Source organism: Lolium perenne, chromosome 2 (assembly GCF_019359855.2).
Source record: "Lolium perenne isolate Kyuss_39 chromosome 2, Kyuss_2.0, whole genome shotgun sequence".
NCBI classification, from domain to species: Eukaryota; Viridiplantae; Streptophyta; class Magnoliopsida; order Poales; family Poaceae; genus Lolium; species Lolium perenne.
Window position 1 is genome coordinate 49,011,328 of NC_067245.2, and position 9,640 is coordinate 49,020,967.

Here is a 9,640-nt window from a genome sequence, read left to right on the forward strand (position 1 = left end):
CCTGCCCAAAATCTCTCCACATTGTTCCCTTGACCATTCTCACCCTAGCCAACCCACATAAACCCAAGGAGGGCTAGCCAAACTAGCATGACATGGCCATGCCGGCCATGTTCCTCTCCCCCTCTTCTCCTTCCTCCGTAACCTTGGCCAAGATGTCACAGAGCTCCACCTCACCTCTTTACTGCATCCTAGTCCAGCCCCTGTCAAGAAGGACGTCGACCATCGCCGGAAAACTCGCGCCCAGAGATGTCCAGGTCATGCCGAGGACGTCGAGCACGCGCCCGTGGACATGCCCTGGCCACGAGTCGCCTCGCCAGCACAACCTCGCCCTGGACCACCACTGAGCACGTTGAGCTTCGCCGTCGCATTGCCAACCCACCAGACACGTCCCTTGCCTCGCGCGAGCGCCGCTGCCCTCGACATCATCGCCGGATTTCCGCGCCTGTGCTGCCAGCGTTCGCCATCGCCCTCGCCTGCCAGAACCGTCCCCCACCTCGTCGTCTAGCCTCCTAGCACCGCCTCGACCACACCTATCTAGCGCCTACCTCGCCGACCCCCTTCCCTCGCCGGAGCCGCCGCGATGCTGTCGCCCTCGCCGCACACCTCACGGCCACCTTGCGCGCTATAAAAGGAGGACGATCCCGCCTCCATTTCTCACACCAATCGACCTCCCTCCTCTCTCTGATCCTCCTCCACCCCTTATCTCGCTGCATCGTCACCGGTAGCTCCTCAATTGCTCGCTCAAGCCCGCGGCAGAGCTGCAGAAGGCGTCGTCAATTTCGGCCACCATCGGCGTCGCCGTCAGTACCAGCTGCCTCGCCATCGTCCGCAACATCATCCAGCATCCTCGCCGCCGCTCGCCGAAGTCCCTGCTCGCCGCCGACCCCCTACCCCCGCCGCGGCAGCAAGCCCTTCTCCCCGACAGAGACGACGAGCCTCGGCCACACGATCTCGTTCTAATCCTGCGGCTCACGATCACCAGTACCGTTTCGGTAAGCCTCGGTCGCTGACGTGCGGGCCCCTCTGTCAGTTGGCCCGCAGCGCTAGTTGGGCTGGCCCCTGGCTTTTCAAATCTTTCGGCCCACTCAGTTTCCCGCCGGCCCATTTTTCAAATCCTGTTAAATAAATGGGGCATAAATTTAAATACTGAACCTATTTTAGAAATTGAATAGTTTCAAATATACCCAACCAAATTTGATGAATTTTATATTGTTAGAAATCTATGAAAAAGATCTACAAGATGCCACTGGTCCCATCTCCAAATTATTTGTAGAATTAATCTGATAAAAAGAATAAGGCAGGGACATTTTCATACTCAAATAATTATTAAAAATCAACCAAAATAGATATAAAGTTAATTCCAATTCCAATAGCTCACATGTGACTTACACTAATTGTTTCTACAAGAAAATGGTGTGGTCACTTTGCATGATCATGCCATAGTTTAAGTAATAGACAATATGGCTAGTTTTGTTTAAATGATATTGTCCAAAACTATTATGCAAACCATATGAAGTGCTTCACTTCATTTAAACCTTGTCCCAAATACTTTCATATGAAGTATTGACCCCTGGTCAAATACTATCAAATGAAATGCTTGGTGAATTCAAATCATAATAGGCATTATTAAATGGTATGAGGTATTCTACCTCATTTAAATCAATTCCTCAAATAATGATGGTGAATGGTTGACCTAGGTCAACATGATTTCATGTATAATTGTTTGAGGAAATTAAATCTTAAGAAGATTCAATGAGAGGAAATTATTTCTCAAAAACTATATGGAAACTATCATTTACATATGTAAGGAGAGAAATTATTTCTCTAACACTAAGTAAGAAACCCTATATTAATTTTAAGTAGCAATGTTAGGTGATGATGCTAGATCATTTGGAGTGGGCCATTAAGGCTAATTAAGGCTACTTAAGTGTTGTTTGGTGATTGTATCCTCGTATTCATGTATAGACGCTAGTGCCGAAGAATACCAGGAAGAGGAAGGATTCTACCCAGAAGAAGAAGAGCACTTTGACCACCTCAACAACCAAGGCAAGCTAACACCAATGCAAGCTAATATTCTTGCAAAGTGCAAAGCCCCACTACAAGAGATGGGATATTTGTTGATGAAAACCCTGGTGACAAAAATGCATACCGTCATGGATGTGTCCTTATAGGTGACGAATTCATCTTCCGTCATGCATTTAAGGTAATGCTTGACGGTATGATTTTTCTTCAACAAAAAATCGTCACCCATTACCCAACCGGGAAGGGCTTCCATCGTGTCTGTTAATAGGTGACGAAATCAAAAAGATCGTGGTGTATGTAAACCGTGATTTGCGTATACAACGGACCCACATAGCATGTAAATAATACTAAGTTACTTTATTAGATGTTATTAGTTTTATATATCATGCGTGACCCACTTGTCAGGAACATAATTAATTAAGTAAAAATTGTGTTTTGGAAGAATCGAACCAGGGCTTTGACGTGACCGACGCGGAGTGTTACCGCTAAGGTAGACATGGAGTTTTGATCTGGATCCGTAACTAGTCTATTCTACATATTTATTTCAATGGTGTGATGTAGATGTTACGACATAATAATTTCCTTATTAATGTTTAAGTCAGCCGCGGGTGCCTCGTTTAAGTCGCGCCGCTAGCAGACACGGCCTATCTAGGTGATCTTGCTAATAGTCGAATCGACTAGGGTTCTCGTCGAGGTGAGAAGAAATCCGTGAAGGCTCCATTGTGGAGGCGGCGAGACGCATCATTGGTGAGTTCTCCTGATTGTTCGCTAGGTCTAGATTTTTTAATCAGTTGTCAAGATCTGTTCTGAAGAACATTGGCATATTCTTAACTGAATTGTAGGCAATGGATCGAAGTTGGATAACTGATGGCACCCAGAAGTTCACAACAAAGTACATGGTAGGTGTTAGGGATTTCATCAAGTTTGTGCGAGAACACTTGGACAATACAGATGAATGATACGTCTCCGACGTATCGATAATTTCTTGTGTTCCATGCCACATTATTGATGATATCTACATGTTTTATGCACACTTTATGTCATATTCATGCATTTTCTGGAACTAACCTATTAACAAGATGCCGAAGAGCCAGTTGCTGTTTTCTACTGTTTTTGGTTTCAGAAATCCTAGTAAAGAAATATTCTCGGAATTGGATGAAATCAACGCCCAGGGTCCTATTTTGCCACGAAGCTTCCAGAAGACCGAAGAGGAGACGAAGTGGGGCCACGAGGCGGCCAAACCCTAGGGCGGCGCGGCCTGGCCCTTGGCCGCGCCGACCTATAGTGTGGGCCCCTCGTGTGGCCCCCTGACCTGCCCTTCCGCCTACTTAAAGCCTCCGTCGCGAAACCCCCAGTATCGAGAGCCACGATACGGAAAACCTTCCAGAGACGCCGCCGCCGCCAATCCCATATCGGGGGATTCTGGAGATCTCCTCCGGCACCCTGCCGGAGAGGGGATTCATCTCCCGGAGGACTCTACGCCGCCATGGTCGCCTCCGGAGTGATGAGTGAGTAGTTCACCCCTGGACTATGGGTCCATAGCAGTAGCTAGATGGTTGTCTTCTCCTCATTGTGCTTAATTGCCGGGTCTTGTGAGCTGCCTAACATGATCAAGATCATCTATCTGTAATTCTATATGTTGCGTTTGTTGGGATCCGATGAATAGAGAATACTATGTTATGTTGATTATCAATTCATGTCTATGTGTTGTTTATGATCTTGCATGCTCTCCGTTACTAGTAGATGCTCTGGCCAAGTAGATGCTTCTAACTCCAAGAGGGAGTATTTATGCTCGATAGTGGGTTCATGTCTCTGTGAATCTGGGGGAGTGACAGAAACCTCTAAGATTATGGATGTGCTGTTGCCACTAGGGATAAAACATTGGTGCTATGTTCGAGGATGTAGTTACTGATTACATTACGCGCAATACTTAATGCAATTGTCTGTTGTTAGCAACTTAATACTGGAGGGGGTTCGGATGATAACCTGAAGGTGGACTTTTTAGGCATAGATGCATGCTGGATAGCGGTCTATGTACTTTGTCGTAATGCCCAATTAAATCTCACAATACTTATCATGACATGTATGTGCATTGTTATGCCCTCTCTATTTGTCAATTGCCCAATTGTAATTTGTTCACCCAACATGCTGTTTATCTTATGGGAGAGACACCTCTAGTGAACTGTGGACCCCGGTCCAATTCTCTATACTGAAATACAATCTACTGCAATACTTGTTTTACTGTTTTCTGCAAACAATCATCTTCCACACAATACGGTTAATCCTTTGTTACAGCAAGCCGGTGAGATTGACAACCTCACTGTTTCGTTGGGGCAAAGTACTTTGGTTGTGTTGTGCAGGTTCCACGTTGGTGCCGGAATCTCTGGTGTTGCGCCGCACTACATCCCGCCGCCATCAACCTTCGACGTGCTTCTTGACTCCTACTGGTTCGATTAAACCTTGGTTTCTTACTGAGGGAAACTTGCCGCTGTGCGCATCACACCTTCCTCTTGGGGTTCCCAACGGACGTGTCAACTGCACGCATCAAGCAAATTTCTGGCGCCGTTGCCGGGGAGATCAAGACACGCTGCAAGGGGAGTCTCCACATCCCAATCTCTTTACTTTGTTTTTGTCTTGCTTTATTTTATTTACTACTTTGTTTGCTGCACTAAATCAAAATACAAAAAAAATTAGTTGCTAGTTTTACTTTATTTGCTATCTTGTTTGCTATATCAAAAACACAAAAAAATTAGTTACTTGCATTTACTTTATCTAGTTTGCTTTATTTATTACTGCTAAAATGAGTAATCCTGAAGTTGAAGTTCGTACATTTAAGCAACGAGGGGGAGAATGTTTAAGAGATGCTTGGTATAGAATTAGTGATGCCCATAATAGGTGCACTAAGAAACACTCCACCACTATCCTACTCAGGAATTTTTATGTTGGTATCTCTAGCTGGAATAGGTATGTTCTTGATAGTCTCGCGAAAGGTAACTTTCTAAGTACTCCTGCATTAGAAGCTAGTTGCATTATTGAGAGTTTATTTGGGGTACCCCCTGCTGATGAAGTTAAAACTGAAATCTCTTTTGAAGATGTTATGAAAAAATTAGAAACCATAGAGAAAATTTTTCCAAGCATTGAAACTAAATTGGAAATGTTACTTGATAAAACTGATGAACTTGATAAATCCTTAGGAGGAATTGATGAAAGAATTAGTGTCCTAGGAACTTGTGCTGTCCATGATGATCAAATCAATAGGATTGACGAACTTGAAAAAGCTATGGGAACCTTGGGTTCAACATTTTCTTCTCTTAAATATAAGGAGAAAGCTTATGTGGGTAAGGAGCAAAAGTTTATGTATGTCTCTAAAGTGCCTAGACCAAAGAAGTATTATTATAGGCCTAAAATTGACAAAGCCCTTAGTACCACTACGGATGGGGGAGCTCATGATAACGATGCACCACCCTCCGATAATACTTGATATACACTTTCTGCGCCTAGCTGAAAGGCGTTAAAGAAAAGCGCTTATGGGAGACAACCCATGGTTTTTACTACAGTACTTTTTTTTTATTTTGTGTCTTGGAAGTTGTTTACTACTGTAGAAACCTCTCCTTATCTTAGTTTAGTGTTTTGTTGTGCCAAGTAAAGTCGTTGATAGTAAAGTTCATACTAGATTTGGATTACTGCGCAGAAACAGATTTCTTTGCTGTCACGAATCTGGGCTGTTTTCTCTGTAGGTAACTCAGAAAATTATGCCAATTTACGTGAGTGATCATCAGATATGTACGCAACTTTCATTCAATTTGAGCATTATCAGTTGAGCAAGTCTGGTGCCTCGATAAAATTCGTCAATACGAACTGTTCTGTTTTGACAGATTCTGCCTTTTATTTCGCATTGCCTCTTTTGCTATGTTGGATGAATTTCTTTGATCCATTAATGTCCAGTAGATTTATGCAATGTCCAGAAGTGTTAAAAATGATTATGTCACCTCTGAACATGTTAATTTTTATTGTCCACTAACCCTCTAATGAGTTGTTCTAAGTTTGGTGTGGAGGAAGTTTTCAAGGATCAAGAGAGGGAGATGATACAACATGATCAAGGAGAGTGAAAGCTCTAAGCTTGTGGATGCCCCGGTGGTTCACCCCTGCATATTCTAAGAAGACTCAAGCGTCTAAGCTTGGGGATGCCCAAGGCATCCCCTTCTTCATCGACAACAATATCAGGTTCCTCCCCTGAAACTATATTTTTATTCCATCACATCTTATGTGCTTTGCTTGGAGCGTCGGTTTGTTTTTGTTTTTGTTTTGTTTGAATAAAATGGATCCTAGCATTCACTGTATGGGAGAGAGACACGCTCCGCTGTAGCATATGGACAAGTATGTCCTTAGGCTTTACTCATAGTATTCATGGCGAAGTTTCTTCTTCGTTAAATTGTTATATGGTCGGAATTGGAAAATGATACATGTAGTAATTTGCTATAATGTGTTGGATAATGTGATACTTGGCAATTGTTGTGCTCATGTTTAAGCTCTTGCATCATATACTTTGCACCCATTAATGAAGAAATACATAGAGCTTGCTAATTTGGTTTGCATATTTGGTCTCTCTAAAGTCTAGATAATTTCTAGTATTGAGTTTGAACAACAAGGAAGACGGTGTAGAGTCTTATAATGTTTACAATATGTCTTTTATGTGAGTTTTGCTGCATCGCTTCATCCTTGTGTTTGTTTCAAATAACCTTGCTAGCCTAAACCTTGTATCGAGAGGGAATACTTCTCATGCATCCAAAATCCTTGAGCCAACCACTATGCCATTTGTGTCCACTATACCTACCTACTACATGGTATTTCTCTGCCATTACAAAGTATATTGCTTGAGTGCTACCTTTAAATTTCTACTCTTCACCTTTACAATATATAGCTCATGGGACAAATAGCTTAAAAACTATTGTGGTATTGAATATGTACTTATGCACTTTATCTCTTATTAAGTTGCTTGTTGTGCGATAACCATGTTTCTGGGGACGCCATCAACTATTCTTTGTTGAATATCATGTGAGTTGCTATGCATGTTCGTCTTGTCTGAAGTAAGAGAGATCTACCACCTTATGGTTAAGCATGCATATTGTTAGAGAAGAACATTGGGCCGCTAACTAAAGCCATGATTCATGGTGGAAGTTTCAGTTTTGGACATATACCCTCAATCTCATATGAGAATAATAATTGTTGCCACATGCTTATGCATTAAAGAGGAGTCCATTATCTGTTGTCCATGTTGTCCCGGTATGGATGTCTAAGTTGAGAATAATCAAAAGCGAGAAATCCAAAATGCGAGCTTTCTCCTTAGACCTTTGTACAGGCGGCATGGAGGTACCCCTTTGTGACACTTGGTTAAAACATGTGTATTGCAATGATCCGGTAGTCCAAGCTAATTAGGACAAGGTGCGGGCACTATTAGTATACTATGCATGAGGCTTGCAACTTGTAAGATATAATTTACATGATACATATGCTTTATTACTACCATTGACAAAATTGTTTCATGTTTTCAAAATAAAAGCTCTAGCACAAATATAGCAATCGATGCTTTCCTCTTTGAAGGACCATTCTTTTTACTTTTATGTTGAGTCAGTTCACCTATTTCTCTCCACCTCAAGAAGCAAACACTTGTGTGAACTGTGCATTGATTCCTACATACTTGCATATTGCACTTATTATATTACTCTATGTTGACAATTATCCATGAGATATACATGTTATAAGTTGAAAGCAACAGCTGAAACTTAATCTTCCTTTGTGTTGCTTCAATACCTTTACTTTGATTTATTGCTTTATGAGTTAACTCTTATGCAAGACTTATTGATGCTTGTCTTGAAGTACTATTCATGAAAAGTCTTTGCTTTATGATTCACTTGTTTACTCATGTCATATACATTGTTTTGATCGCTGCATTCATTACATATGCTTTACAAATAGTATGATCAAGGTTATGATGGCATGTCACTCCAGAAATTATCTTTGTTATCGTTTTACCTGCTCGGGACGAGCAGAACTAAGCTTGGGGATGCTGATACGTCTTCGACGTATCGATAATTTCTTGTGTTCCATGCCACATTATTGATGATATCTACATGTTTTATGCACACTTTATGTCATATTCGTGCATTTTCTGGAACTAACCTATTAACAAGATGCCGAAGAGCCAGCTTCTTTGTTTCTGCTGTTTTTGGTTTCAGAAATCCTAGTAAAGAAATATTCTCGGAATTGGACGAAATCAACGCCCAGGGTCCTATTTTGCCACGAAGCTTCCAGAAGACCGAAGAGGAGACGAAGTGGGGCCACGAGGCGGCCAAACCCTAGGGCGGCGCGGCCTGGCCCTTGGCCGCGCCGACCTATAGTGTGGGCCCCTCGTGTGGCCCCCTGACCTGCCCTTCCGCCTACTTAAAGCCTCCATCGCGAAACCCCCAGTACCGAGAGCCACGATACGGAAAACCTTCCAGAGACGCCGCCGCCGCCAATCCCATCTCGGGGGATTCTGGAGATCTCCTCCGGCACCCTGCCGGAGAGGGGATTCATCTCCCGGAGGACTCTACGCCGCCATGGTCGCCTCCGGAGTGATGAGTGAGTAGTTCACCCCTGGACTATGGGTCCATAGCAGTAGCTAGATGGTTGTCTTCTCCTCATTGTGCTTAATTGTCGGGTCTTGTGAGCTGCCTAACATGATCAAGATCATCTATCTGTAATTCTATATGTTGCATTTGTTGGGATCCGATGAATAGAGAATACTATGTTATGTTGATTATCAATTCATGTCTATGTGTTGTTTATGATCTTGCATGCTCTCCGTTACTAGTAGATGCTCTGGCCAAGTAGATGCTTCTAACTCCAAGAGGGAGTATTTATGCTCGATAGTGGGTTCATGTCTCCGTGAATCTGGGGGAGTGACAGAAACCTCTAAGATTATGGATGTGCTGTTGCCACTAGGGATAAAACATTGGTGCTATGTTCGAGGATGTAGTTACTGATTACATTACGCGCAATACTTAATGCAATTGTCTGTTGTTAGCAACTTAATACTGGAGGGGGTTCGGATGATAACCTGAAGGTGGACTTTTTAGGCATAGATGCATGCTGGATAGCGGTCTATGTACTTTGCCGTAATGCCCAATTAAATCTCACAATACTTATCATGACATGTATGTGCATTGTTATGCCCTCTCTATTTGTCAATTGCCCAACTGTAATTTGTTCACCCAACATGCTGTTTATCTTATGGGAGAGACACCTCTAGTGAACTGTGGACCCCGGTCCAATTCTCTATACTGAAATACAATCTACTGCAATACTTGTTTTACTGTTTTCTGCAAACAATCATCTTCCACACAATACGGTTAATCCTTTGTTACAGCAAGCCGGTGAGATTGACAACCTCACTGTTTCGTTGGGGCAAAGTACTTTGGTTGTGTTGTGCAGGTTCCACGTTGGCGCCGGAATCTCTGGTGTTGCGCCGCACTACATCCCGCCGCCATCAACCTTCGACGTGCTTCTTGACTCCTACTGGTTCGATTAAACCTTGGTTTCTTACTGAGGGAAACTTGCCGCTGTGCGCATCACACCT